Source organism: Rana temporaria, chromosome 1 (genome assembly GCF_905171775.1).
Source record: "Rana temporaria chromosome 1, aRanTem1.1, whole genome shotgun sequence".
Taxonomy (NCBI): domain Eukaryota; kingdom Metazoa; phylum Chordata; class Amphibia; order Anura; family Ranidae; genus Rana; species Rana temporaria.
Genome location: NC_053489.1, coordinates 80773201 through 80796518, shown reverse-complemented (window position 1 = coordinate 80796518; position 23318 = coordinate 80773201). Strand labels below are relative to the sequence as shown.

Genomic DNA, 23318 nt, shown 5'->3' with positions numbered 1-23318 from the left:
AGGCCTCCTCCCCAGGTACAGACAGTTTCCTGTTCAAAAGTGGCGGCGGCGGCGACGAGCGTGGAATAGCTCTGATTGAGGCTAGTTGACCAGCCAGCAAGCACCCAGAAAGCCCCTCCATAACCAGGAAGAGATGTTCCCCTGACCGGGGGCTGCTAGAGTGATGATTCCAACTCATACTTACCTGGCAGGGGAGACACCATGATCATGAAGGCGGTTCTCCCAGGGCGAGGCTCGGCCATTGCACTCCGGCTGTGCTGACCCCTGCGATTTCCCCAAATGCGGGAAACTCGACTGCATAATTTGTGGTAGTGGGGGACTGCGTTCGCGCTTTCCCCTGATTATTCCTGGTAAAAGATAGATTTGAAGAAAAAGAAGCAGAAGCAGCAGCAGCAACAACAACAACAGCAGCAGCAGCAACAACAGACTTTGCCGTGTTTCTTTCTTCCCCTGCTGTTTCTTTTCTCAGGTGTTTCTGCAGCCTTCTACAATAGTTCAGCACGTTCGCCACTTGTTGTCCTGGATCCATCCCATGTATCTCTTCGTTCGATGCTGCATGCTTCCATATCTCTACGCAGCAGGCCTCGTTTCTCAGAAGGAAATCTGCATTGTGTCTGAACACTTCATTTCCGCCCCTCTATGCAAATATATGTGCTGCTGCAGTGTCGTCCGGGAAGACTGTCTGATAGCCCTGGCATCCTGAAGACATTTCAGAGGCCTCCTCCCCAGGTACAGACAGTTTCCTGTTCAAAAGTGGCGGCGGCGGCGACGAGCGTGGAATAGCTCTGATTGAGGCTAGTTGACCAGCCAGCAAGCACCCAGAAAGCCCCTCCATAACCAGGAAGAGATGTTCCCCTGACCGGGGGCTGCTAGAGTGATGATTCCAACTCATACTTACCTGGCAGGGGAGACACCATGATCATGAAGGCGGTTCTCCCAGGGCGAGGCTCGGCCATTGCACTCCGGCTGTGCTGACCCCTGCGATTTCCCCAAATGCGGGAAACTCGACTGCATAATTTGTGGTAGTGGGGGACTGCGTTCGCGCTTTCCCCTGATTATTCCTGGTAAAAGATAGATTTGAAGAAAAAGAAGCAGAAGCAGCAGCAGCAACAACAACAACAGCAGCAGCAGCAACAACAGACTTTGCCGTGTTTCTTTCTTCCCCTGCTGTTTCTTTTCTCAGGTGTTTCTGCAGCCTTCTACAATAGTTCAGCACGTTCGCCACTTGTTGTCCTGGATCCATCCCATGTATCTCTTCGTTCGATGCTGCATGCTTCCATATCTCTACGCAGCAGGCCTCGTTTCTCAGAAGGAAATCTGCATTGTGTCTGAACACTTCATTTCCGCCCCTCTATGCAAATATATGTGCTGCTGCAGTGTCGTCCGGGAAGACTGTCTGATAGCCCTGGCATCCTGAAGACATTTCAGAGGCCTCCTCCCCAGGTACAGACAGTTTCCTGTTCAAAAGTGGCGGCGGCGGCGGCGACGAGCGTGGAATAGCTCTGATTGAGGCTAGTTGACCAGCCAGCAAGCACCCAGAAAGCCCCTCCATAACCAGGAAGAGATGTTCCCCTGACCGGGGGCTGCTAGAGTGATGATTCCAACTCATACTTACCTGGCAGGGGAGACACCATGATCATGAAGGCGGTTCTCCCAGGGCGAGGCTCGGCCATTGCACTCCGGCTGTGCTGACCCCTGCGATTTCCCCAAATGCGGGAAACTCGACTGCATAATTTGTGGTAGTGGGGGACTGCGTTCGCGCTTTCCCCTGATTATTCCTGGTAAAAGATAGATTTGAAGAAAAAGAAGCAGAAGCAGCAGCAACAACAACAACAACAGCAGCAGCAGCAGCAACAACAGACTTTGCCGTGTTTCTTTCTTCCCCTGCTGTTTCTTTTCTCAGGTGTTTCTGCAGCCTTCTACAATAGTTCAGCACGTTCGCCACTTGTTGTCCTGGATCCATCCCATGTATCTCTTCGTTCGATGCTGCATGCTTCCATATCTCTACGCAGCAGGCCTCGTTTCTCAGAAGGAAATCTGCATTGTGTCTGAACACTTCATTTCCGCCCCTCTATGCAAATATATGTGCTGCTGCAGTGTCGTCCGGGAAGACTGTCTGATAGCCCTGGCATCCTGAAGACATTTCAGAGGCCTCCTCCCCAGGTACAGACAGTTTCCTGTTCAAAAGTGGCGGCGGCGAGCGTGGAATAGCTCTGATTGAGGCTAGTTGACCAGCCAGCAAGCACCCAGAAAGCCCCTCCATAACCAGGAAGAGATGTTCCCCTGACCGGGGGCTGCTAGAGTGATGATTCCAACTCATACTTACCTGGCAGGGGAGACACCATGATCATGAAGGCGGTTCTCCCAGGGCGAGGCTCGGCCATTGCACTCCGGCTGTGCTGACCCCTGCGATTTCCCCAAATGCGGGAAACTCGACTGCATAATTTGTGGTAGTGGGGGACTGCGTTCGCGCTTTCCCCTGATTATTCCTGGTAAAAGATAGATTTGAAGAAAAAGAAGCAGAAGCAGCAGCAACAACAACAACAGCAGCAGCAGCAGCAACAACAGACTTTGCCGTGTTTCTTTCTTCCCCTGCTGTTTCTTTTCTCAGGTGTTTCTGCAGCCTTCTACAATAGTTCAGCACGTTCGCCACTTGTTGTCCTGGATCCATCCCATGTATCTCTTCGTTCGATGCTGCATGCTTCCATATCTCTACGCAGCAGGCCTCGTTTCTCAGAAGGAAATCTGCATTGTGTCTGAACACTTCATTTCCGCCCCTCTATGCAAATATATGTGCTGCTGCAGTGTCGTCCGGGAAGACTGTCTGATAGCCCTGGCATCCTGAAGACATTTCAGAGGCCTCCTCCCCAGGTACAGACAGTTTCCTGTTCAAAAGTGGCGGCGGCGGCGGCGACGAGCGTGGAATAGCTCTGATTGAGGCTAGTTGACCAGCCAGCAAGCACCCAGAAAGCCCCTCCATAACCAGGAAGAGATGTTCCCCTGACCGGGGGCTGCTAGAGTGATGATTCCAACTCATACTTACCTGGCAGGGGAGACACCATGATCATGAAGGCGGTTCTCCCAGGGCGAGGCTCGGCCATTGCACTCCGGCTGTGCTGACCCCTGCGATTTCCCCAAATGCGGGAAACTCGACTGCATAATTTGTGGTAGTGGGGGACTGCGTTCGCGCTTTCCCCTGATTATTCCTGGTAAAAGATAGATTTGAAGAAAAAGAAGCAGAAGCAGCAGCAGCAACAACAACAACAGCAGCAGCAGCAGCAACAACAGACTTTGCCGTGTTTCTTTCTTCCCCTGCTGTTTCTTTTCTCAGGTGTTTCTGCAGCCTTCTACAATAGTTCAGCACGTTCGCCACTTGTTGTCCTGGATCCATCCCATGTATCTCTTCGTTCGATGCTGCATGCTTCCATATCTCTACGCAGCAGGCCTCGTTTCTCAGAAGGAAATCTGCATTGTGTCTGAACACTTCATTTCCGCCCCTCTATGCAAATATATGTGCTGCTGCAGTGTCGTCCGGGAAGACTGTCTGATAGCCCTGGCATCCTGAAGACATTTCAGAGGCCTCCTCCCCAGGTACAGACAGTTTCCTGTTCAAAAGTGGCGGCGGCGGCGACGAGCGTGGAATAGCTCTGATTGAGGCTAGTTGACCAGCCAGCAAGCACCCAGAAAGCCCCTCCATAACCAGGAAGAGATGTTCCCCTGACCGGGGGCTGCTAGAGTGATGATTCCAACTCATACTTACCTGGCAGGGGAGACACCATGATCATGAAGGCGGTTCTCCCAGGGCGAGGCTCGGCCATTGCACTCCGGCTGTGCTGACCCCTGCGATTTCCCCAAATGCGGGAAACTCGACTGCATAATTTGTGGTAGTGGGGGACTGCGTTCGCGCTTTCCCCTGATTATTCCTGGTAAAAGATAGATTTGAAGAAAAAGAAGCAGAAGCAGCAGCAGCAACAACAACAACAGCAGCAGCAGCAGCAACAACAGACTTTGCCGTGTTTCTTTCTTCCCCTGCTGTTTCTTTTCTCAGGTGTTTCTGCAGCCTTCTACAATAGTTCAGCACGTTCGCCACTTGTTGTCCTGGATCCATCCCATGTATCTCTTCGTTCGATGCTGCATGCTTCCATATCTCTACGCAGCAGGCCTCGTTTCTCAGAAGGAAATCTGCATTGTGTCTGAACACTTCATTTCCGCCCCTCTATGCAAATATATGTGCTGCTGCAGTGTCGTCCGGGAAGACTGTCTGATAGCCCTGGCATCCTGAAGACATTTCAGAGGCCTCCTCCCCAGGTACAGACAGTTTCCTGTTCAAAAGTGGCGGCGGCGGCGACGAGCGTGGAATAGCTCTGATTGAGGCTAGTTGACCAGCCAGCAAGCACCCAGAAAGCCCCTCCATAACCAGGAAGAGATGTTCCCCTGACCGGGGGCTGCTAGAGTGATGATTCCAACTCATACTTACCTGGCAGGGGAGACACCATGATCATGAAGGCGGTTCTCCCAGGGCGAGGCTCGGCCATTGCACTCCGGCTGTGCTGACCCCTGCGATTTCCCCAAATGCGGGAAACTCGACTGCATAATTTGTGGTAGTGGGGGACTGCGTTCGCGCTTTCCCCTGATTATTCCTGGTAAAAGATAGATTTGAAGAAAAAGAAGCAGAAGCAGCAGCAGCAACAACAACAACAGCAGCAGCAGCAGCAACAACAGACTTTGCCGTGTTTCTTTCTTCCCCTGCTGTTTCTTTTCTCAGGTGTTTCTGCAGCCTTCTACAATAGTTCAGCACGTTCGCCACTTGTTGTCCTGGATCCATCCCATGTATCTCTTCGTTCGATGCTGCATGCTTCCATATCTCTACGCAGCAGGCCTCGTTTCTCAGAAGGAAATCTGCATTGTGTCTGAACACTTCATTTCCGCCCCTCTATGCAAATATATGTGCTGCTGCAGTGTCGTCCGGGAAGACTGTCTGATAGCCCTGGCATCCTGAAGACATTTCAGAGGCCTCCTCCCCAGGTACAGACAGTTTCCTGTTCAAAAGTGGCGGCGGCGGCGACGAGCGTGGAATAGCTCTGATTGAGGCTAGTTGACCAGCCAGCAAGCACCCAGAAAGCCCCTCCATAACCAGGAAGAGATGTTCCCCTGACCGGGGGCTGCTAGAGTGATGATTCCAACTCATACTTACCTGGCAGGGGAGACACCATGATCATGAAGGCGGTTCTCCCAGGGCGAGGCTCGGCCATTGCACTCCGGCTGTGCTGACCCCTGCGATTTCCCCAAATGCGGGAAACTCGACTGCATAATTTGTGGTAGTGGGGGACTGCGTTCGCGCTTTCCCCTGATTATTCCTGGTAAAAGATAGATTTGAAGAAAAAGAAGCAGAAGCAGCAGCAGCAACAACAACAACAGCAGCAGCAGCAGCAACAACAGACTTTGCCGTGTTTCTTTCTTCCCCTGCTGTTTCTTTTCTCAGGTGTTTCTGCAGCCTTCTACAATAGTTCAGCACGTTCGCCACTTGTTGTCCTGGATCCATCCCATGTATCTCTTCGTTCGATGCTGCATGCTTCCATATCTCTACGCAGCAGGCCTCGTTTCTCAGAAGGAAATCTGCATTGTGTCTGAACACTTCATTTCCGCCCCTCTATGCAAATATATGTGCTGCTGCAGTGTCGTCCGGGAAGACTGTCTGATAGCCCTGGCATCCTGAAGACATTTCAGAGGCCTCCTCCCCAGGTACAGACAGTTTCCTGTTCAAAAGTGGCGGCGGCGGCGACGAGCGTGGAATAGCTCTGATTGAGGCTAGTTGACCAGCCAGCAAGCACCCAGAAAGCCCCTCCATAACCAGGAAGAGATGTTCCCCTGACCGGGGGCTGCTAGAGTGATGATTCCAACTCATACTTACCTGGCAGGGGAGACACCATGATCATGAAGGCGGTTCTCCCAGGGCGAGGCTCGGCCATTGCACTCCGGCTGTGCTGACCCCTGCGATTTCCCCAAATGCGGGAAACTCGACTGCATAATTTGTGGTAGTGGGGGACTGCGTTCGCGCTTTCCCCTGATTATTCCTGGTAAAAGATAGATTTGAAGAAAAAGAAGCAGAAGCAGCAGCAGCAACAACAACAACAGCAGCAGCAGCAACAACAGACTTTGCCGTGTTTCTTTCTTCCCCTGCTGTTTCTTTTCTCAGGTGTTTCTGCAGCCTTCTACAATAGTTCAGCACGTTCGCCACTTGTTGTCCTGGATCCATCCCATGTATCTCTTCGTTCGATGCTGCATGCTTCCATATCTCTACGCAGCAGGCCTCGTTTCTCAGAAGGAAATCTGCATTGTGTCTGAACACTTCATTTCCGCCCCTCTATGCAAATATATGTGCTGCTGCAGTGTCGTCCGGGAAGACTGTCTGATAGCCCTGGCATCCTGAAGACATTTCAGAGGCCTCCTCCCCAGGTACAGACAGTTTCCTGTTCAAAAGTGGCGGCGGCGGCGACGAGCGTGGAATAGCTCTGATTGAGGCTAGTTGACCAGCCAGCAAGCACCCAGAAAGCCCCTCCATAACCAGGAAGAGATGTTCCCCTGACCGGGGGCTGCTAGAGTGATGATTCCAACTCATACTTACCTGGCAGGGGAGACACCATGATCATGAAGGCGGTTCTCCCAGGGCGAGGCTCGGCCATTGCACTCCGGCTGTGCTGACCCCTGCGATTTCCCCAAATGCGGGAAACTCGACTGCATAATTTGTGGTAGTGGGGGACTGCGTTCGCGCTTTCCCCTGATTATTCCTGGTAAAAGATAGATTTGAAGAAAAAGAAGCAGAAGCAGCAGCAACAACAACAACAGCAGCAGCAGCAACAACAGACTTTGCCGTGTTTCTTTCTTCCCCTGCTGTTTCTTTTCTCAGGTGTTTCTGCAGCCTTCTACAATAGTTCAGCACGTTCGCCACTTGTTGTCCTGGATCCATCCCATGTATCTCTTCGTTCGATGCTGCATGCTTCCATATCTCTACGCAGCAGGCCTCGTTTCTCAGAAGGAAATCTGCATTGTGTCTGAACACTTCATTTCCGCCCCTCTATGCAAATATATGTGCTGCTGCAGTGTCGTCCGGGAAGACTGTCTGATAGCCCTGGCATCCTGAAGACATTTCAGAGGCCTCCTCCCCAGGTACAGACAGTTTCCTGTTCAAAAGTGGCGGCGGCGGCGACGAGCGTGGAATAGCTCTGATTGAGGCTAGTTGACCAGCCAGCAAGCACCCAGAAAGCCCCTCCATAACCAGGAAGAGATGTTCCCCTGACCGGGGGCTGCTAGAGTGATGATTCCAACTCATACTTACCTGGCAGGGGAGACACCATGATCATGAAGGCGGTTCTCCCAGGGCGAGGCTCGGCCATTGCACTCCGGCTGTGCTGACCCCTGCGATTTCCCCAAATGCGGGAAACTCGACTGCATAATTTGTGGTAGTGGGGGACTGCGTTCGCGCTTTCCCCTGATTATTCCTGGTAAAAGATAGATTTGAAGAAAAAGAAGCAGAAGCAGCAGCAGCAACAACAACAACAGCAGCAGCAGCAGCAACAACAGACTTTGCCGTGTTTCTTTCTTCCCCTGCTGTTTCTTTTCTCAGGTGTTTCTGCAGCCTTCTACAATAGTTCAGCACGTTCGCCACTTGTTGTCCTGGATCCATCCCATGTATCTCTTCGTTCGATGCTGCATGCTTCCATATCTCTACGCAGCAGGCCTCGTTTCTCAGAAGGAAATCTGCATTGTGTCTGAACACTTAATTTCCGCCCCTCTATGCAAATATATGTGCTGCTGCAGTGTCGTCCGGGAAGACTGTCTGATAGCCCTGGCATCCTGAAGACATTTCAGAGGCCTCCTCCCCAGGTACAGACAGTTTCCTGTTCAAAAGTGGCGGCGGCGGCGGCGACGAGCGTGGAATAGCTCTGATTGAGGCTAGTTGACCAGCCAGCAAGCACCCAGAAAGCCCCTCCATAACCAGGAAGAGATGTTCCCCTGACCGGGGGCTGCTAGAGTGATGATTCCAACTCATACTTACCTGGCAGGGGAGACACCATGATCATGAAGGCGGTTCTCCCAGGGCGAGGCTCGGCCATTGCACTCCGGCTGTGCTGACCCCTGCGATTTCCCCAAATGCGGGAAACTCGACTGCATAATTTGTGGTAGTGGGGGACTGCGTTCGCGCTTTCCCCTGATTATTCCTGGTAAAAGATAGATTTGAAGAAAAAGAAGCAGAAGCAGCAGCAACAACAACAACAACAGCAGCAGCAGCAACAACAGACTTTGCCGTGTTTCTTTCTTCCCCTGCTGTTTCTTTTCTCAGGTGTTTCTGCAGCCTTCTACAATAGTTCAGCACGTTCGCCACTTGTTGTCCTGGATCCATCCCATGTATCTCTTCGTTCGATGCTGCATGCTTCCATATCTCTACGCAGCAGGCCTCGTTTCTCAGAAGGAAATCTGCATTGTGTCTGAACACTTCATTTCCGCCCCTCTATGCAAATATATGTGCTGCTGCAGTGTCGTCCGGGAAGACTGTCTGATAGCCCTGGCATCCTGAAGACATTTCAGAGGCCTCCTCCCCAGGTACAGACAGTTTCCTGTTCAAAAGTGGCGGCGGCGGCGACGAGCGTGGAATAGCTCTGATTGAGGCTAGTTGACCAGCCAGCAAGCACCCAGAAAGCCCCTCCATAACCAGGAAGAGATGTTCCCCTGACCGGGGGCTGCTAGAGTGATGATTCCAACTCATACTTACCTGGCAGGGGAGACACCATGATCATGAAGGTGGTTCTCCCAGGGCCAGGACCAACATAAGGAACCCAAGATGGCTGCGAAAGGATTGGAGAGAACCCTTCGTTTCCATGTGGAACCAGCTCACATCAAGGATGTGGATGCGGATATACTGGTGGAAGAAGTCCTGATTAAAGCCTTGGAACTGGATGTACATCAAATCTACGCTGTGCAAGATTTTGCCAAGAATGGTACCTACGATGTTTCTTTCCAATGGGAATCTACCTGCTTGAACGTTTATGAGGAATGCAAGAAGAAGAAACACTTACCTGTACTCTGCTGGATCACGGTGGAGCCACTTTTCCAACTTCGAGAGATCCCACTGACAGTACATCTCTACAACCCTTTTATGGATACAAAAATGCTGAAGTTTTTCCTATCTCGGTACTGCTCCCACATCAACGGTGAGGAGCGGCTGACACATAGGAAATCTGGAGTTTGGAATAGTAAGATCCGTTACCGTGTTCGTCTGAAAGTAGATCCGGATGCTATTGGAGGCGTTCGTCACCCTCCACCTGTGTTTTCAATTGGAGGTGATAGAGGATACCTGTTCTACCCCACCCAACCAACGTACTGCCGTACCTGTCATACCTTTGGACATACCAAAGATGCTTGTGAAAAGGGAGCCTGTTGCCGCAACTGTGGGAATCCCGGACACACAGTTGCAAGCTGCCCAAAAAGTAAGGTGTGTGATCTTTGTGGATTGGCTGGTCATCTGGTCAGAAAATGTCCACAAAACCCCAGTGCTACCCGTTCGTACGCTGGGGTGTTGAGAGGACGGAATGTACGGTCAGATGAAGAGAAGATGGAAACCACTTTACCGGAAGCTGGGGTGGAGGAGATCCCGAAATCTGCAACTTCTGAAGATGTAAATGCAGACCAAGAGGAGGAATCCCCTGGGAGGAGTGTGGACACTATACAGAAGAAGCTTGTAACTGGAGGACCTGACCAGGAGATTTTGGCAAGAGAGTACACTGATCCAAAACCACAGAGACTCAATATGAGTGCCAGGAGGAAAAGCAGGGAGACTGAATCTGGTATTCTACAGAGCACAGACAATCAGTCTGGCACTGGTGAGGGGCAGCCAGGAAACCTCCCAGCCAGCCAGCAAGTGGACATACAACTAGAACATCCCAGTGCAGACTCAGCTTTAGAGGAAATGAACTCAGAGGTAATTTTTACAGTGGACACTGTCAATCATATGGAGATAGAGGGAGAGAACAATGGCCAGAGTTGGGAGGAAAGAGTGGAGGCAGAAGAGACTGAAACAAACACTTCCTTGCCTTGTGCACAGAACTCTTGTTCTAAGAACCAACTAGAAGACGATGAAGGTTCTGCATCCAAACGTCTTAGGACGGAACCTGAGTCTCCTTCTGGCCTGTCTGACATTGTGGGGGGTCTCTCTCCTATGTCAGCTTTCGGGGACCCTGATGCCACGGGGTCGCCTGTTAATGATTATGTAGCGTTTGATCAAGTAACTGCTTTTGAAAATGTTATACACATGAGGGGTAGTGAGGATGGAGGTGATATGTAATGATGGATGGTAGCATTAATCGATCATATCTTTTCTTTTTAATACTTGTAATGAGTTTAACGGTTACTTCTATTAATGTTAGGAGCATTGGCTCCTCTACTAGAAGAGCGGCAGTAATGCATGAGCTACAAAGTTTTAGAGCTGATATAATTTGTCTGCAAGAATGTACCATTAAGAGATATCCTAGTGAGCAGGAGTGGCCATGTGGGGAGGCGGTATGGTCACCTGCTTATGCTTCTAGGAATGAGGGAGTGGGGGTACTGATAAAAAATAGAGCTGTAAAAATTGTATCTTATGCAACTATTGTTCCTGGTAGATGTTTACAAGTTATGCTAGAGTTCTTGGGGACAAAAATACGCCTTTTTAACATTTATGCTCCTGCCGATAATAAGGAGAGAGTTGAGTTCTTAGAGGAAATATTGATGCACCTACCTGGGAAAATGCACACAATTATTGCAGGGGACTTTAATACAATTAGAGATCTGCAGGACCGAATAGGGCAAAGTGAAAGTAGGTTGGATAAGTCTTCCGCTCTACTTACACAGATAATTGAAGATCTGCACTACCGTGATGCTTGGGAAGCAGAGAAAGATGGGGAAAATAGGTATACTTTTTATGCAGATAGCGGAAGGTGTAAATCTAGGATTGATTACGTTTTGTATAGTAAGAATTTGAAACTCGTTGATTTCTCTGTAGTTGAAAACATATTTTCTGATCATAACGCAGTAAGGGCGGAATTTCAAATAGATCCTGATGCTGTCCACGGTAAAGGGTTGTGGAAACTTAATTCTAAAATGCTAGAGGACGCTAATGTAATAAGAAAATTAGAGTTTAGATTTTCTAAATGGGTGCTACGGAAAAGCGACTTCTCTAATATTTTAAACTGGTGGGACTGGTGTAAAAAACAAATTAAAAAATTCTTTCAGACTCAAAGTTTTATAATGGCGAGAGAAAGACGAGAGAAGGAGAAAAACATAAATCTGAGGCTTCAAACTTTACTTAGATTGAGGGGCATGGGCCATGATATGGAGGAAGAACTGACACAAGTGAGGATAGAGAAAAAACAATTGATTACAGAGAGAGGCAAAAGTATAATTTTCAAAGCAAAAATACAGAACTTGGAAGAAGGGGAAAAATGTACTAGATATTTTTTTAGGAAAACTTTTAAAACAAAAGATTTACTCACATCAGTAGCATCAGAACAAGGGGAAGTCAAGGGAGAAGCCATGGTATCAGCAGTAGTAAATTTTTATAAAGAACTTTTTTGTGGTCATAGGGGTGGAAGTACTGAAGAAATTACAGAGTACTGCTCTATTCTTGAGTCAAACGTATCACATGAAGGGATAGAACTTTTGTCTAGTCCAGTTACAGTAGAGGAAATCTTTGCAGTTGTGGGAAGTATGGCGGTGGGGAAAACCCCAGGGGGAGATGGTCTTCCTGTTGAATTTTATAAGATAGCCTGGAGTTTTATTGCAGATCACATCCTGGAGTTAGTACGTTATATTTTTTTAACTGGGAATATCTCGGATACAATGAGGCAGGGTTTCATCACTCTAATATATAAAAAAGGTGACAAGAGAGATCTTAAAAACTGGCGACCAATAACACTGCTTAACATAGATTACAAGGTGATTGCTAAAATAATTGCAAATCGCATTAGAGGGGTAGTGAAAGACATGGTAGGACCTGATCAGACATGTGCTGTACCAGGCAGGAGGATCTCAGATAACCTTATTCTCTTACGTGACCTGATTTATTACGCCCAAATAAATAACCAGCCAATTGTAATTGAAAGCATAGATCTGATGAAGGCGTTTGATACAGTATCGCACACTTTTCTTTTTGAAGTTATGCATAAGATGGGTATCCCTGAAAACCTCCTGTCAGTCATGAAAGGTCTTTATAGGGGAATAACAAGTAAGATTCTCATTAATGGAAAAATAAGTGAAAGCTTTATAATTAAATCGGGAGTAAGACAGGGCTGTCCTCTGTCCCCTTTGGTGTTTATAAGTGTTATTGAACCGTTATTGAAAAATGTTCAGAAAGACAAACTCTTTAGAGGAATGTTTATTCCAGGGGGTGGTGGACAAAGGGTTAAAGCCATGGCCTATATCAGTGATGGCGAACGCGTGGCACGCGTGCCGCTCCCGGCACGGCAAGCTGTTTTGGTGGGCACGCGGTGACAATGCAGAAATGTCAAAGAAAAAAAAATTAAATCGTCAACCGCAACTAGAAACTACATTTCCCACACTACCCTGTGCTAGCGGTGACGTGTCCGAGTGGGCGTAACTTAGAATGAGCGCCCGGAGGTCACGTGTTAGCTTGCTACCCAATGAAAGCTCTCAGATCATCCACTGCCTGACGTGCTGCTGGGCGTGACTGGGAGCATGAGGAGAAGACGCACGGCGGGAAAGAGCTGCAAGACTCGTGAAGCCATCTTCTTCATTGCGCAGTTTGATTCAGCTGCAGACAAAGGTAAGAATACTTATTACTCGAATACTATTTAGACATGGGATACCTGGGTCGTTTTATGACGTCTATTATGGGTTGCCCTGCTAACATCACCCAATCTAAAATGTAAAATTTTGCTGAACAATTACTTTAGCTAATCTCGCTGGTGGGTGTTCTGACAGTTGCTGACTGACTTGGGAAACTTTGTTCTGCAAACATATTACCCCCCTCATTGCTGTTATTGGGTCTAGTTGTCCTTTCCAAACATATTACCCCCCTCATTGCAAGTGACACCTATGCCCAATAACAGCAATGAGGGAGGTAATATGTTTGCAAATGACACCTAGGCCCAAAAACAGCAATGAGGGAGGTAATATGTTTGCTGTTATTGGGCATAGGTGTCATTTGCAAACATATTACCTCCCTCATTACTGTTATTGGGCATAGGTGTCATTTGCAATGAGGGGGGTAATATGTTTGCAAATGACACCCAGGCCCAATAACAGCAATGAGGGGGGTAATATGTTTGCAAAGGACACCTAGGCCCAATAAAAGCAATGAGGGGGGTAATATGTTTGCAAATGACACCCAGGCCCAATAACAGCAATGAGGGGGGTAATATGTTTGCAAAGGACACCTAGGCCCAATAAAAGCAATGAGGGGGGTAATATGTTTGCAAATGACACCCAGGCCCAATAACAGCAATGAGGGGGGTAATATGTTTGCTGTTATTGGGCCTAGGTGTCATTTGCAAACATATTACCCCCCTCATTGCTGTTATTGGGTCTAGGTGTCCTTTGCAAACATATTACCCCCCTCATTGCAAATGAGGGGGGTAATATGTTTGCAAATGACACCTAGGCCCAATAACAGCAATGAGGGGGGTAATATGTTTGCAAATGACACCTAGGCCCAAAAACAGCAATGAGGGAGGTAATATGTTTGCTGTTATTGGGCATAGGTGTCATTTGCAAACATATAACCCCCATCATTGCTGTTATTGGGCCTGTGTCCTGGCCTATGGACAACAATGACACACTTTTTTTTTTTTTCATTTTAGCCCTTTGGATTCTTCTTTGCAATTCTTGTAGAATCTACAGCAGCTTCCAGACCCAGCAGAGCGGTGTCAGCAGCGGCACAGCGCGACTTCTTGTTTCACAGGACATTGGACGATTTGAGCTTATATCTGTCTACATTAAAAAAAGTAAGTTGCTAAGGGTCACATCTGGCCCCCGGGCTACGGTAGTTTCCTGTGTCCCTATGGACAACAATGAAAACATATTTTTTTTTTCATTACAGCCCTCTCTCCGGGATTCTACTTTGCAAATCTTGTAGAATGTACAGCAGCTTTCAGACCCAGCAGAGCGGTGTCAGCAGCGGCACAGCACGCCTTGTTGTTTCACAGGACATTGGACGATTTGAGCTTATATCTGTCTACATTACAGAAACGTAAGTTGCTAAGGGTCACATCTGGCCCCTGGGCTATGGTAGTTTCCTGTGTCCCTATGGACAACAATGAAAACATATTTTTTTTTTCATTACAGCCCTCTCTTTGGGATTCTTCTTTGCAATTCAGAATCTACAGCAGCTTCCAGACCCAGCATAGCGGTGTCAGCAGCGGCACAGCGCGACTTCTTGTTTCACAGGATATTGGACGATGTATATCTGTCTACAAAACCGTGAGTTGTTCTACCTTTTTTGTGAAATGTTGCAATAATATTTTTGGTATAGGTAGGTAGGGATAGATTTGTATTGGGTGCTTCATCCATCCTTATTTTATACATTTTGTGTTTTTTGTAGACATGAACAACCAAAAATGAGTACATCAAAAAAAGCAAAATTAAAAACAGATAGTGGAAGATCATTCCAAGAGACCTGGACACAGTCATTTGGAGTGATTGAACGCAATGGGAAAGCGTTATGTGTTCTGTGTAGTGAAAGTGTGGTATCTCGCACATCTAGTGTCAAACGTCATTTTGATACCAACCACAAAAGTGTTGCCGAACTTGGTGTAGCTGAAAGAAAAGAGTTTCTTGATGGGAAATTGAAGAGATATCACTGCCAGTATCGTAGTTTTTGCAACTATCTTTCTAAAACAAATTATCTGGCAAATGCCAGCTTTGAAATTTCACTGTGCATAGCAAAACATGGAAAGCCCCTCTCTGATGGCGATTTTATCAAAACGGCCATGTTGGCTGTGAGTAATTCCCTTTTTCATGAATTTCCAAACAAGGACAAAATTAAGCAACGAATCTCTGAAATGCCACTTAGCAGAAATACTGTTAAAGATAGAGTCCTGCGTATGGCAAGTGATGTTAGTCAGCAGCTCACCACTGACTTACAAAAGGCAGCCTGTTACTCCATGTGCTTGGATGAAAGCACAGACATAAATAATCATGCAAGGCTAGCAGTAATTTTGCGTTATGCTGTTGGTGACACCATGAGAGAGGAGCTCATGAAACTGTTGTCTTTGCCTGGAAGAACACAAGGGATAGATATCTACAATGCTGTGATGGAGGCTTTTGTCTCACAAGACATAAGGCCAGAAAAAGTGGTTTCAGTTACTAGTGACGGGGCACCTTCCATGGTGGGGGTAACATCTGGTTTCATACAGTTTTTTGTCAAAGAAGCAAAGCACCCAGTCATTCAATTTCATTGTATTATACATCAAGAAGCTCTTTGTGCCAAGGAAAGCAGCAAAATATTAGACGATATCCTCAAGGATGTCACAAAAATGGTGAATTACATCATGGCTCGTGCTCTTAATTTTCGACAGTTTCAAGCACTTCTTGATGAGGTACAGGCACAGTATAATACTTTACTTATGTACAATAATGTACGATGGCTAAGCAGAGGACGGGTCTTGGAGAGATTTGTAGCCTGTTTGGATGAAATTAGGCTGTTTATGAATGACAAGGGGCAGGAATATCCACAGCTCACTGATATGACCTGGCTCACCAATCTCATGTTTTTTACTGATTTTACAATACACTTCAATGTCCTGAACAAAAAACTGCAAGGTTTAGGGAAAACAGCAGAAAGAATGTTTTGTGATATCAGAACATTTGAGAGAAAACTGCAGGTTTTTGAAAGAGACCTTGAAGGTGGGCAGCTGAAATATTTTCCCAATCTAAAAATGCATTTGGAAAATTCTACAACATTTACAGACAATCCAAACCATCATGAAATCTACAAAGAATTTTCTAGCATTATAGCAGTTGCAAAGGAGAATTTTGGCAACAGATTTGTACAGTTCCGTAAGATGGAAACAACCCTGAGTTTTCTTACTTCTCCAGATAAAGCCAAATTTGAAGAACTTGATCTTTCCTGCTTACACTGGTTAGATTTAGAAAATTTGGAAATGGAGCTACTGGAATTTCAAGAAAGCTCTATCTGGAAAAATAAATTCTCTGACCTGCGTGCCACTCTTGAAAAGATGGAGTGTGAAGGGATGACCAAAGACAGCACAGTTGCTAGTTCAGAAAATGAAATACTTAAAGTGTGGAATTCTCTGCCAAATAATTTTAAGGCAATGAAAACACTTGGGATTGCTTTCCTTACTTTGTTTGGGTCATCCTATGCTTGTGAGCAGCTGTTTTCAGCATTGAATTATATCAAATGTGATGCCAGAAATAGACTAACAGATGATTTGAGTGCTGTATGTGTTGCTCTCAAACTAACGGAGTATGAGCCAAGGTTTGACAAGTTATCAGCATGCATACAACAGCAAAAATCACATTAATTGTGCAAAAGCATCCCAAATCTTTATCAACGCCCAGCCAAGGCATCTTTAAAAATGCCCAGCAATGGCATCTTTAATAATGCCCAGGCAAGGCATCTTTACCAATGCCCAGCCAAGGCATCTTTAAAAATGCCCAGCCAAGGTATCTTTAAAAATGCCCAGCAATGGCATCTTTACCAATGCCCAGCCAAGGCATCTTTACCAATGCCCAGCCAAGGCATCTTTACCAATGCCCAGCCAAGGCATCTTTAAAAATGCCCAGCCAAGGTATCTTTAAAAATGCCCACTGCTCTGCTGGGTCTGGAAGCTGCTGTAGATTCTAATCTACAAGAATTGCAAAGAAGAATCCAAAGGGCTAAAATGAAAAAAACAAAAATGTGTCATTGCATCTTTACCAATGCCCAGCCAAGGCATCTTTACCAATGCCCAGACAAGGCATCTTTACCAATGCCCAGCCAAGGCATCTTTAAAAATGCCCAGCAATGGCATCTTTAATAATGCCCAGGCAAGGCATCTTTACCAATGCCCAGCCAAGGCATCTTTAAAAATGCCCAGCAATGGCATCTTTAATAATGCCCAGGCAAGGCATCTTTACCAATGCCCAGCCAAGGCATCTTTAAAAATGCCCAGCAATGGCATCTTTAATAATGCCCAGGCAAGGCATCTTTACCAATGCCCAGCCAAGGCATCTTTAAAAATGACCAGCAATGGCATCTTTAATAATGCCCAGGCAAGGCATCTTTACCAATGCCCAGCCAAGGCATCTTTAAAAATGCCCAGCCAAGGTATCTTTAAAAATGCCCACTGCTCTGCTGGGTCTGGAAGCTGCTGTAGATTCTAATCTACAAGAATTGCAAAGAAGAATCCAAAGGGCTAAAATGAAAAAAACAAAAATGTGTCATTGCATCTTTACCAATGCCCAGCCAAGGCATCTTTACCAATGCCCAGACAAGGCATCTTTACCAATGCCCAGCCAAGGCATCTTTAAAAATGCCCAGCAATGGCATCTTTAATAATGCCCAGGCAAGGCATCTTTACCAATGCCCAGCCAAGGCATCTTTAAAAATGCCCAGCAATGGCATCTTTAATAATGCCCAGGCAAGGCATCTTTACCAATGCCCAGCCAAGGCATCTTTAAAAATGCCCAGCAATGGCATCTTTAATAATGCCCAGGCAAGGCATCTTTACCAATGCCCAGCCAAGGCATCTTTAAAAATGCCCAGCAATGGCATCTTTAATAATGCCCAGGCAAGGCATCTTTACCAATGCCCAGCCAAGGCATCTTTAAAAATGCCCAGCAATGGCATCTTTAATAATGCCCACTGCTCTGCTGGGTCTGGAAGCTGCTGTAGATTCTAATCTACAAGAATTGCAAAGAAGAATCCAAAGGGCTAAAATGAAAAAAACAAAAATGTGTCATTGCATCTTTACCAATGCCCAGCCAAGGCATCTTTACCAATGCCCAGACAAGGCATCTTTACCAATGCCCAGCCAAGGCATCTTTAAAAATGCCCAGCAATGGCATCTTTAATAATGCCCAGGCAAGGCATCTTTACCAATGCCCAGCCAAGGCATCTTTAAAAATGCCCAGCAATGGCATCTTTAATAATGCCCAGGCAAGGCATCTTTACCAATGCCCAGCCAAGGCATCTTTAAAAATGCCCAGCAATGGCATCTTTAATAATGCCCAGGCAAGGCATCTTTACCAATGCCCAGCCAAGGCATCTTTAAAAATGCCCAGCAATGGCATCTTTAATAATGCCCAGGCAAGGCATCTTTACCAATGCCCAGCCAAGGCATCTTTAAAAATGCCCAGCAATGGCATCTTTAATAATGCCCAGGCAAGGCATCTTTACCAATGCCCAGCCAAGGCATCTTTAAAAATGCCCAGCAATGGCATCTTTAATAATGCCCAGGCAAGGCATCTTTACCAATGCCCAGCCAAGGCATCTTTAAAAATGCCCAGCAATGGCATCTTTAATAATGCCCAGGCAAGGCATCTTTACCAATGCCCAGCCAAGGCATCTTTAAAAATGCCCAGTCATGGCATCTTTAATAATGCCCAGCCATGGCATCTTTACCAATGCCCAGCTAAGGCATCTTTACCAATGCCCAGCCAAGGCATCTTTAATAATGCCCAGCAATAGATCATTAGACTCATCCTCTGCTTATGTTCAATAATGTCTTTTAGCTATGCAAAGTATACTGTGCCTGTACCCATCACAGCATTGTAGATCTCTATCCCTTGTGTAAGCAAATGCATCTTTACCAATGCCCAGCCAAGGCATCTAATGCCCAACCAAGGCATCTTTACCAATCTTTACCAATGCCCAGACAAGGCATCTTTAAAAATGCCCAGCAATGGCATCTTTAAAGATGCCTTACCAAGGCATCTTTAATAATGCCCAGCAAAGCCATCTTTGGAAATGCCCAGCAAAGCCATCTTTGGAAATGCCCAGCAAAGCCATCTTTGGAAATGCCCAGCAAAGCCATCTTTGGAAATGCCCAGCAAAGCCATCTTTGGAAATGCCCAGCAAAGCCATCTTTGGAAATGCCCAGCAAAGTCATCTTTGAAAATGCCCAGCAAAGTCATCTTTGAAAATGGCCAGCAAAGTCATCTTTGAAAATGCCCAGCAAAGCCATCTTTGGAAATGCCCAGCAAAGCCATCTTTGAAAATGCCTAGCAAAGGCATCCTTACCAGCGATCAGCAAAGGCATCTTTACCAGCGATCTGCAAATGTATCCTTATCCAAAAATACATGCACAAGTACAGTTGTTGAGAATCTTTTTCAATAAAAAAAAAATGTTTAATAGAAAGCTCTGTTATTGTGTTTTTCTTTTAAAACAAAAGCTGTTAATTAGTTTGGACAAGTGTACGAGTTGATTTTTCTAAACGAAAACCTTGGTATTCATGTTTAATTGCAGTGTTGGCACTTCAAAAAAAAATTAGGTTTTGTGTTGCAGTTTGGGCACTCGGGCTCAAAAAGGTTCGCCATCACTGGCCTATATGGATGACCTTGTCTTCTTGGGACAGACACAACAAGAGCTGAATAGAGCCAATTTACATGTTAAAATCTTTTGTTCAACATCAGGAATGGCAGTTAATTGGAGTAAAAGCAGTCTATGTAGCCTGGGGAGGGAGGTTGAAGTCCAGACGGAAGGTATCCCTTTTGTGAAGGAAACAAAGGTTTTAGGCTTAACCTTTGATAGGGATTTGAAAGGTGAGACGAGTTTAAAGGACTTGTCTGCTAATATAAATAGGAAACTGAACTTATGGAAATTAAGAGAACTTACACTGTCTGGGAAAACTTTAGTTGTGAAAGCAATTATATTACCCCTGTTACTGTATACCTCACTAGTGTTTCCACCTTCAGATTTGTGGATACAAAGGATTACAAGACAAATTTTCTTGTTTTTTTGGGGCTCTAACATGGAGCGATTATCCCGATCTAAAATAATGCTGACACAAGCTAATGGTGGGTTTGATTTCCCGAATATAAGGGAATTTATACACTTGCACTACTGGTGCCTTATTATCAGAATGTTGAAAGAGGGTGATCGGACAGCAATTATGATAAGGTATTTAGCAGGTTGGTGGTTCATTAAATGGGGACTAGTTCAAAAAGATCTAACAAAACCATATGCACTAGTGGTCCCTCCATTTTACTAAATTCTGAAGAAATTTAAAGAAGTGAATCATTTGGATGTACTAGGAGAGAAGATGGGGAACAAACAATTAATCAAGAACTGGCTAAAAAGGGAAGAACTGGTGTCACCTATATCGGGATTAAACTCTAGCCAGAGCAGTTTAGTGTGGAAAAAGGCACAGGTAAAAGGGGTCACAAAAAGACAGTGGGACATTGTATGGATGGGCTTACACGAATGCTTGCCAACCAGAAATTTCTTGGAATCCAGACACCTTACTGCAACAGAGCAATGCCCTCGATCTGATTGTGGGGGGAGAGAAACGGTTAAACATTTGTTCTGGTATTGTGATTTTGCGTCCAAAGTCAGGGATAACTTTAAGCCTTTTCTGGCAGAAGTAGCGGGGGTGACATGGCTAGATTATTTTTTGTTTAACACGGCACTGAAAATTAAGAATAAATACAAAGCAAGGGTGGCATGGATTTTCTTTTGCATATTAAAAGAAGTTTTATGGGACGTCCGTAACCTTTTAGTTTTTAAAAATGAAGTCATACCGGTTAGCAAGGCATGCACAATTGTAATTTCCAAATGTGAATTTGTTTTTTTTCTGGATCAAAAACAAATGGGAGAAGAAAAGGCAGAGTTTAACTGGAAACATACAAAATGGAAATGTTGGTTTGCCAGTTTATAATTGGATTTGCAAAACGATATGGAAAAGTATGTAAAATGGCATTGTACAAATCTTTGTAAATATTTTTTTCTTGAAATGTGACTATGTATATATGTGACGTTTTAAATAAAGCTTTTAAAAAAAAAAAAAACAAACAAAAAAAAAAAAAAGTTCTCCCAGGGCGAGGCTCGGCCATTGCACTCCGGCTGTGCTGACCCCTGCGATTTCCCCAAATGCGGGAAACTCGACTGCATAATTTGTGGTAGTGGGGGACTGCGTTCGTGCTTTCCCCTGATTATTCCTGGTAAAAGATAGATTTGAAGAAAAAGAAGCAGAAGCAACAACAACAACAGCAGCAGCAGCAACAACAGACTTTGCCGTGTTTCTTTCTTCCCCTGCTGTTTCTTTTCTCAGGTGTTTCTGCAGCCTTCTACAATAGTTCAGCACGTTCGCCACTTGTTGTCCTGGATCCATCCCATGTATCTCTTCGTTCGATGCTGCATGCTTCCATATCTCTACGCAGCAGGCCTCGTTTCTCAGAAGGAAATCTGCATTGTGTCTGAACACTTAATTTCCGCCCCTCTATGCAAATATATGTGCTGCTGCAGTGTCGTCCGGGAAGACTGTCTGATAGCCCTGGCATCCTGAAGACATTTCAGAGGCCTCCTCCCCAGGTACAGACAGTTTCCTGTTCAAAAGTGGCGGCGGCGGCGGCGACGAGCGTGGAATAGCTCTGATTGAGGCTAGTTGACCAGCCAGCAAGCACCCAGAAAGCCCCTCCATAACCAGGAAGAGATGTTCCCCTGACCGGGGGCTGCTAGAGTGATGATTCCAACTCATACTTACCTGGCAGGGGAGACACCATGATCATGAAGGCGGTTCTCCCAGGGCGAGGCTCGGCCATTGCACTCCGGCTGTGCTGACCCCTGCGATTTCCCCAAATGCGGGAAACTCGACTGCATAATTTGTGGTAGTGGGGGACTGCGTTCGCGCTTTCCCCTGATTATTCCTGGTAAAAGATAGATTTGAAGAAAAAGAAGCAGAAGCAGCAGCAACAACAACAACAGCAGCAGCAGCAGCAACAACAGACTTTGCCGTGTTTCTTTCTTCCCCTGCTGTTTCTTTTCTCAGGTGTTTCTGCAGCCTTCTACAATAGTTCAGCACGTTCGCCACTTGTTGTCCTGGATCCATCCCATGTATCTCTTCGTTCAATGCTGCATGCTTCCATATCTCTACGCAGCAGGCCTCGTTTCTCAGAAGGAAATCTGCATTGTGTCTGAACACTTCATTTCCGCCCCTCTATGCAAATATATGTGCTGCTGCAGTGTCGTCCGGGAAGACTGTCTGATAGCCCTGGCATCCTGAAGACATTTCAGAGGCCTCCTCCCCAGGTACAGACAGTTTCCTGTTCAAAAGTGGCGGCGGCGGCGGCGACGAGCGTGGAATAGCTCTGATTGAGGCTAGTTGACCAGCCAGCAAGCACCCAGAAAGCCCCTCCATAACCAGGAAGAGATGTTCCCCTGACCGGGGGCTGCTAGAGTGATGATTCCAACTCATACTTACCTGGCAGGGGAGACACCATGATCATGAAGGCGGTTCTCCCAGGGCGAGGCTCGGCCATTGCACTCCGGCTGTGCTGACCCCTGCGATTTCCCCAAATGCGGGAAACTCGACTGCATAATTTGTGGTAGTGGGGGACTGCGTTCGCGCTTTCCCCTGATTATTCCTGGTAAAAGATAGATTTGAAGAAAAAGAAGCAGAAGCAGCAGCAACAACAACAACAGCAGCAGCAGCAGCAACAACAGACTTTGCCGTGTTTCTTTCTTCCCCTGCTGTTTCTTTTCTCAGGTGTTTCTGCAGCCTTCTACAATAGTTCAGCACGTTCGCCACTTGTTGTCCTGGATCCATCCCATGTATCTCTTCGTTCGATGCTGCATGCTTCCATATCTCTACGCAGCAGGCCTCGTTTCTCAGAAGGAAATCTGCATTGTGTCTGAACACTTCATTTCCGCCCCTCTATGCAAATATATGTGCTGCTGCAGTGTCGTCCGGGAAGACTGTCTGATAGCCCTGGCATCCTGAAGACATTTCAGAGGCCTCCTCCCCAGGTACAGACAGTTTCCTGTTCAAAAGTGGCGGCGGCGGCGGCGACGAGCGTGGAATAGCTCTGATTGAGGCTAGTTGACCAGCCAGCAAGCACCCAGAAAGCCCCTCCATAACCAGGAAGAGATGTTCCCCTGACCGGGGGCTGCTAGAGTGATGATTCCAACTCATACTTACCTGGCAGGGGAGACACCATGATCATGAAGGCGGTTCTCCCAGGGCGAGGCTCGGCCATTGCACTCCGGCTGTGCTGACCCCTGCGATTTCCCCAAATGCGGGAAACTCGACTGCATAATTTGTGGTAGTGGGGGACTGCGTTCGCGCTTTCCCCTGATTATTCCTGGTAAAAGATAGATTTGAAGAAAAAG

At 46.6% G+C, this 23318-nt stretch overlaps 15 non-coding genes and 2 pseudogenes across 15 annotated transcripts; all 17 read left to right on the top strand.

Moving 5' to 3' along the window:
• The first annotated feature begins 176 nt into the window (after positions 1–176).
• LOC120925560 lies at positions 177–340 on the top strand. The gene has a single exon (XR_005746811.1). It is a non-coding gene; the product is annotated as a U1 spliceosomal RNA (small nuclear RNA).
• Positions 341–890: 550 nt separating this feature from the next.
• Positions 891–1054, top strand: LOC120925559. Its single transcript, XR_005746810.1, has one exon. It is a non-coding gene; the product is annotated as a U1 spliceosomal RNA (small nuclear RNA).
• Positions 1055–1607: 553 nt separating this feature from the next.
• On the top strand, positions 1608–1771 carry LOC120925558. Its single transcript, XR_005746809.1, has one exon. It is a non-coding gene; the product is annotated as a U1 spliceosomal RNA (small nuclear RNA).
• Positions 1772–2318: 547 nt separating this feature from the next.
• Positions 2319–2482, top strand: LOC120925557. The gene has a single exon (XR_005746808.1). It is a non-coding gene; the product is annotated as a U1 spliceosomal RNA (small nuclear RNA).
• Positions 2483–3035: 553 nt separating this feature from the next.
• LOC120925556 lies at positions 3036–3199 on the top strand. Its single transcript, XR_005746807.1, has one exon. It is a non-coding gene; the product is annotated as a U1 spliceosomal RNA (small nuclear RNA).
• Positions 3200–3752: 553 nt separating this feature from the next.
• On the top strand, positions 3753–3916 carry LOC120925555. The gene has a single exon (XR_005746806.1). It is a non-coding gene; the product is annotated as a U1 spliceosomal RNA (small nuclear RNA).
• Positions 3917–4469: 553 nt separating this feature from the next.
• Positions 4470–4633, top strand: LOC120925554. Its single transcript, XR_005746805.1, has one exon. It is a non-coding gene; the product is annotated as a U1 spliceosomal RNA (small nuclear RNA).
• A 553-nt stretch (positions 4634–5186) lies between these two features.
• On the top strand, positions 5187–5350 carry LOC120925553. The gene has a single exon (XR_005746804.1). It is a non-coding gene; the product is annotated as a U1 spliceosomal RNA (small nuclear RNA).
• Positions 5351–5903: 553 nt separating this feature from the next.
• On the top strand, positions 5904–6067 carry LOC120925552. The gene has a single exon (XR_005746803.1). It is a non-coding gene; the product is annotated as a U1 spliceosomal RNA (small nuclear RNA).
• A 550-nt stretch (positions 6068–6617) lies between these two features.
• Positions 6618–6781, top strand: LOC120925551. The gene has a single exon (XR_005746802.1). It is a non-coding gene; the product is annotated as a U1 spliceosomal RNA (small nuclear RNA).
• Positions 6782–7328: 547 nt separating this feature from the next.
• LOC120925550 lies at positions 7329–7492 on the top strand. Its single transcript, XR_005746801.1, has one exon. It is a non-coding gene; the product is annotated as a U1 spliceosomal RNA (small nuclear RNA).
• Positions 7493–8048: 556 nt separating this feature from the next.
• LOC120925549 lies at positions 8049–8212 on the top strand. The gene has a single exon (XR_005746800.1). It is a non-coding gene; the product is annotated as a U1 spliceosomal RNA (small nuclear RNA).
• A 550-nt stretch (positions 8213–8762) lies between these two features.
• LOC120925730 lies at positions 8763–8879 on the top strand (annotated as a pseudogene).
• A 12111-nt stretch (positions 8880–20990) lies between these two features.
• On the top strand, positions 20991–21141 carry LOC120925628 (annotated as a pseudogene).
• A 544-nt stretch (positions 21142–21685) lies between these two features.
• On the top strand, positions 21686–21849 carry LOC120925548. The gene has a single exon (XR_005746799.1). It is a non-coding gene; the product is annotated as a U1 spliceosomal RNA (small nuclear RNA).
• A 553-nt stretch (positions 21850–22402) lies between these two features.
• LOC120925547 lies at positions 22403–22566 on the top strand. The gene has a single exon (XR_005746798.1). It is a non-coding gene; the product is annotated as a U1 spliceosomal RNA (small nuclear RNA).
• A 553-nt stretch (positions 22567–23119) lies between these two features.
• Positions 23120–23283, top strand: LOC120925546. The gene has a single exon (XR_005746797.1). It is a non-coding gene; the product is annotated as a U1 spliceosomal RNA (small nuclear RNA).
• The last annotated feature ends 35 nt before the right edge of the window (positions 23284–23318 follow it).